The sequence below is a fragment of the Thunnus maccoyii genome, chromosome 23, assembly GCF_910596095.1.
Source record: "Thunnus maccoyii chromosome 23, fThuMac1.1, whole genome shotgun sequence".
In the NCBI taxonomy this organism is placed as follows: domain Eukaryota; kingdom Metazoa; phylum Chordata; class Actinopteri; order Scombriformes; family Scombridae; genus Thunnus; species Thunnus maccoyii.
The window spans coordinates 1,590,947-1,597,237 of NC_056555.1; the positions used below are offsets into that span (position 1 = coordinate 1,590,947).

The 6,291-nt window shown below is 36.3% G+C and overlaps 1 long non-coding RNA gene across 1 annotated transcript; it reads left to right on the forward strand.

The window, feature by feature from the left end:
• Positions 1-949: 949 nt before the first annotated feature.
• Positions 950-5,918, forward strand: LOC121891085. The gene is made up of 5 exons (XR_006094033.1): positions 950-1,003; positions 1,296-1,360; positions 3,531-3,614; positions 4,145-4,290; positions 5,020-5,918. It is a non-coding gene; the product is annotated as an uncharacterized LOC121891085 (long non-coding RNA).
• The last annotated feature ends 373 nt before the right edge of the window (positions 5,919-6,291 follow it).

Sequence of the window (6,291 nt, forward strand, 5' to 3'; positions counted from 1 at the left end):
AGAGTGAGAATGTAAGTTGAACAACAAAGAGGAATTGGCAAAGTGATACAGGACATTACAAATCATAATGTACTCCAATGTATCATCTCTCAAGATGCTCATTTTTACAGTCACAGTTTTCACAGTCACAATGTACTATTTGTACAGGAGGGACTTAATTGATTCCATTCTCCAATATCAATGTCAATAGTTTAACTATGCCCTTGATTGAGTTACAAAGTAAAAATTTGAAGCTATAGCCTGCACTTTATTAACAACCTTTTGCTGTAAGTTAATAAAGACATATATTGAAACAATTATACATGTTTAGGTCTACAAATGAAGACAGATGTAATTCAGATGAGGGTGACATTTTGGCATATGAAAAAGCCAACCAAGAACGTTTTGGTAGGGTTTTGGATAGCTTTTTCCATTACAATACATGTAATGGTCTTCCTTGTGTGCCTCATTGTAGCTTTTTACAGATCTCACATCTCTTTATGAGAAACATTCAACAAACAAGAAACAGAGGATATCAATAAAATCAAATTATGTAATTAAAGAATTTAGGGCATTATATCCTCCATTTTACACTTATTTTTTTATTGTTTATTTTTATGTTTATATTGTGGTGTGTAATATTGTGTCTTGTTCACTCTGCCTGGTTCCTGCTGGCACATAAAGGAAAATGAATGTAACACACAGGTATCATGGGATTTCTACAATCGTTGCCATGGATACATCATTGGGCAGGACTCATTTTTGGTGAACTGAACGCCTGGTAACAACTAGCTTCAAATCTTTGGACAGACAATCTCTATTCTGAAGAACCTCAAAGGGTTCCATAGGTACACTATATAATTTGCTGTAATATATATACATTTTCCACAATAACACATTTTAAAATTACAGGCAAGTTGTGATTGCGTTGCACAAGGCGGTTTGAAAGAGAAGCTTGACATGAGAGCATTTGATGACTGAAGCAGAGGAGCAACAATGGCGTCCATCCACTCATACATAATATGTAAGTTGAGAAATAGCCCACAAAATTAATTGTGATTCTTGTCAGTTAACATAACCTAACTTGACCGTATCAACCTGGTTAGCATGCCCCCAAATAATTAGCGAGAGGAAACAAGAGTGAGCAAGCAATCCAAGGTGAAGCAATTTAATGGTAAATCAAAAGTACAGTAGACATAATGTTACAATGCAACTAGACATCGCTAGCTAACATTAACCAATTTCAAATTTCCCTGTGGTAACTGAGCATAGTAGACTTAATCTAAACTTAATCTAATGCCTGTTTGTTACGTCAGGCATGAAGCCGACACCAGACCACTGCGGTGAGCGCCAATATAAGGCCACGAAAGTCAGCTCTTTGGTAAGAATAATGTTTTATTTGTGAGTGACTATAATTTCTTATTATTTCAGTTAAGTCGTGTTTTGAACCTAGACAGATTTGGGATTCGATCACATGTTCAATCTGCACCATTTTTTAGCAAACATTAGCTAATGTTAACTAAAGCCAGCTGAAGCTAAAGCTAGCTACTTGCTGCATTAGCCCTATCGCCGAAACCCCAATAGTTTGAAAAATTACCTATTGGACTGAAAGCCCATAAGTTAGACCGACAGCCCATTATCCCAAAAACAAAAGCCTACTGCTCCGAAAATGCACACAATGGAGTTCAGTGATTGCTGGTCTGACCTTACCAGACGTATTACTCAGTTTAACAGATAACGTATAAATCATGACTATAATGTATGACTTGAATGAATGACTCCTCAAGGAAGACTTAAGACTTTAAATAAACTCAAGTAAGATGTGTAACGTTACTGTTCCGACATTCTGAAACACCAACAGTCAGTATGTCCACAAAATTTTTATAACATGATTTCATTAAATCAGAATTCTGCTTTATGAAACATGATGAATTGTGAAAATTCTGTTTGATAAGTTAATTTACATTCTACAACTGTTTCCTGCTCTTGGAAGAAAACCTCCCATTATCATATTGTTAAATTTAATGGAGCCGAGCTTACTGGTAAACATCCACTCCCTCTAAAAGATAATTTATGGTTTCATAAACTGACACTAACTCATTCGGTGAACATTTAACATAATTCCGTATTTATTTGAGCTCCATGTAAGGTGAATAAACGTGATGTTTCCCAGATAATGCTCATCTGCCTTAATGACACAGTTTACATAGTTTTGTAATGGCTGATTGATTAAATCGGAGTAGCCTTCTACTGAGTGAAACATGGCACTGAATTTAGCAGAAGACCTCAGAAATATATAAAAAGTCTTTTATATATTTTGAGTGTGAAATTTTTATAGTTTTAAGCTTTTGGCAATGACAATGCCAATTTTGAATGTATTTTTTCTTTGTCTTTTAGGTGTTAGCAACAGCAGCTCATGTAGAAAGAACATTTCTGCTTCCTTACTCTGTGACTTATTGTTTTAGGTAGTGTATAGTTTTTTGTTTTGTTTTTAAAGCTATTGTAAAGCAGTATAAAAGCCGAGACTATATGAAAGTCATGTATTAGTTTATTAGTTTAATATGTGAATATGTTTATGTAGAAGGCAACAGAAAAAAAACATATGTTTATTTATGCTTAGGGTTGGTTAGTGTTTGAGAAAGATCATGGAACAAATCTCACTCCAAGCTGAAGTCAAAAGTTACCAGCCCTGGTGCAGGTCTTTGGTGATTTACCGCTGGCCCGACTCTATTTCAGCCATAACTCTAATGTAGCCTATCTCACCTCGTAAATGGTCAATTAATCTGTGACTCCAACATTTATCTTCCAAGAGGATTATATCGTATATCAAAATGCTAGAGACATTAGAACCAGCGGTGAATCACCAAAGAGCTGCACAGATCAGTTCATCAGATCATTTTCTCCCCAAGATGATGATGCAGGACTTGGGCTGCTAGCAGCTGAGATGACTGGCTGCTTTCATGCGGCCAGTGGCTCCTCACATCTCTGAAAACATTGCAGCAGCTTTACAAACAGGTGTTTACAGTGGAATTTACATGGTTACTTTCTTGCCTGAAAAAAATATTTAATCTTAATAAAGTGAGATATTACAAGTCCTAGAGTGAAAATTACAACAGTCTGGCTCAAAATCTCCACCATGACACCTCGCTCTGGGATATCCAATCTGCATCGCATTGCAAGGCACACTGGGTAATGTAGGCACAGCCAGGGCCCTCCGTCTTATGCCAAAAAAGTGACAGAAAGTTGAAACTGAAAAAGAGAAAGTTGAAACTGAAAACTGTTGACACTGAAAAAATACTGATATTGAAAATACTGTAGTGTAGTCATTGAAGAAAGACAGACATGAAGAAAAAATCTGAAGATTGACATTGAAAAACACATCATGCAAAAAATATCCAATACTTGCCAATACTTGTTTCAGTGCCAATACAACATTTTCCAATACAATTGTTTTATTGCCAATGTTTTCTTTTTCAGTTCAAGTTTTATTTTGAATGCCAAATTTTACTTTCAATGCCAAAAATGTAAATGTCACTGTTCTGTCCCCATAGAATTGCACCATTCTTTTTAAGCTATTACGACTTTAATCTGGTGTACCAAAGGCAAGCATCTTGTACACTGGAATTCATTCAAAGGTAATTATGTGCTTGAAGTAGAATTCTGGTGGGTCAGTATTTTGTAAAGTTTTCCATCCTGAGCAGTGGATAAGATGTTATTTTGACTCACCACCACAAATAGATAATCTAAACTATTCGCAAGCCAGGGATCTGCTGCATTATAATGGAGTGGATGACAAGTATAAAACAAACCTTCAACATATTTAAGTCCAATTTTGTCCACTTCTAATCCAAATCCCTTTACCATGATTTTTGAGTTAAAAAAGGCAAATTAGCAGATATTCCTGAATACTTTGTTTATTCCATTGCGGAACTACTTCCTTGTATAATAATGGCAGACATTTTGGAAGTAGTTCTGCAGTAGGATAAACTGAGCATTTGGGCGAATTAACTGCTAACTTGCTTTTTTTAAACTCAAAAAACAGGTTTGCAGTTTGTTTAGGTTTGAACTGGACTGAACTCGACTTGTTTTAACATTTTTATGAGGCTTGCATTACCTTTGACCATCATTCATTCAAGTTTCTTTTCATGTGATTTTGTGATTTCAGATATTTCATTGGAATCAACCCAACCAGTGTCACTGAGACGGCAAAGCTGGTAAGCCAAAGAAGTGGGAAGGTGCATGAGAAGAACAACTCAGTCAATCCTCACGCAACCTCTCTCCTCAGATTAATAGACTTGAATGGCTGTGAGTGTAAGTCATATGCAAAAGATATCATTGACTTATTTATGGGTGGGGGTGTTCATCAGGCTATTAACAAGACTCAGACAGGTTTTAAAGAAGTCATTTTGTTGTGGAAAACAGTGATGGGGAAAGTATGGATTTTTTGTCAGAAGGTAGTACAAGTTACTAACCAGTAGTGATGTAGATTCATGGACATAGCTGTGGGGTTAGAATCATTTAATTGGAGATCTCCCAACAAGCCCAACAACAGCAGCAGCAAACTGGGACAACTAATGAGGAACATTTTAAACCACAACAACCATGCCAAAAACATTTTAGTAATCCACAACAGAATACATATTAACTGAAAATTTAGTGATTTTTTTTCTTTTTTTTTAACACACTTAATAGTGCCCTCAGACCGCTACTTGTTGTTTGTTACAGAATGGCTGTGTTGCTATGCACTGAAGTAAAAAGGCTTCATTGTGTATCCAGACTGTTTTTCAAAATAGTATATCACTCCCGGTTAGTAACTCAAACAATCTTGTTACAAGAAATTCAAACTATCCCTTTAACCGTTATGGCCCTACATTTCCACTATATTGGTCATTTGTTTTTTTTATGTTTTGCAGTTTTTCATTGGAAAGGCAAATGATAAGCTTGTCTTGCACAACCTGATGGATTCTGTTCTCTCTGGTAGAGCAGCTGTGAGTGCAGTTTTTTCACGAAGTTTCTTTTCATGTGATTTTGTGATTTCAGATGTTTCATTGGAATCAACCCAACCAGTGGCACAGAGACAGCAAAGCTGATCAGCAGAAGAAGTAGGAAGGTGCATGAAAAGAACAACTTAGTCAATCCTCACATCTCCTCTTTCCTCAGGCGATTAATGGACTTTGAATGGCTTTGAGCATAAGTCATATGCAAAAGATGAGGACTCTTCTCTTCCCCACTATATGAATGGAAATTGTTCTTAATCTTTTACTTACACCTGTTGCTTATATCTGAAGACACACTATAAAAAGGTCATGTTTTATATAGTTAAAGCTACAGTTATTGGAATCAGTGAAGGCTGATTTAGTTGAGGATTTTTTGGACTGAACTGTCAAAAAATATGGAATGAAAATGCAATTTAATGGTTGAATCTGTGGCTGGCCCAACTTGCTATAAATTACACACACATCCAGCATTAAAATGATAGTTCAGATTCCTACCCCTATAGTGGTACTTGATGGTCCATGTGAGTGTAATATATCCACCAAATCTGGTCCATTAACTCCTTATCTGTCATGAGAACCGACCAAATGGACCACACTTTCATACTCGCAAAGAGCAGCAAATACCACTATATGAGTAAGAATCCGAACTATCACTTTAAAGTCAGCTGGTTAATGTTTTATCTGATATTAATTGCAGCTTTAAAAGGGTAAGAAGTCATTGCTGTAGTGTGGTTTAATGAGACATTTTGTTAATCAACTTACTTTTCAACATGACAGTATCTGATCAGTATAATTTAGATTAGGGCTGTGCGATATGAAGATATATGTCATGTGACAGTAGAAAAACGTCTATTGTTTCACATTATGCTGTATCGTTTATTTCATTGGCGCAAATCACACTCTTTATGGCAATATTTTTCATCATTTTGAGTCTGTCCCTCATTTGCGTGGATTACATTCATAAATTAAAAGTAAAGCTATCCCCATCTGTAAACATTGTATTAATTTCACCAGTGCACTTGGATATTACACACACACGCACACGCGCGCGCACACACACACACACACACACACACACACACACACACACACACACACGTCATCATCAGCAAATTCATTGAAACCAGGAAAAAAAGTATGCCAGACTTGCAACAACCAAGTCCTGTTGCATACAGGAACATATAAATACCCCACGCATAGTTAAACAGGTCCAGAAGCCCATCGCACACAGTGGACAAGAAAATATCCAAATACGCACAATACTTCAACTTTTCCAAGAGCCAAGTTTGCACAGCACACAACACGGCCAAATACA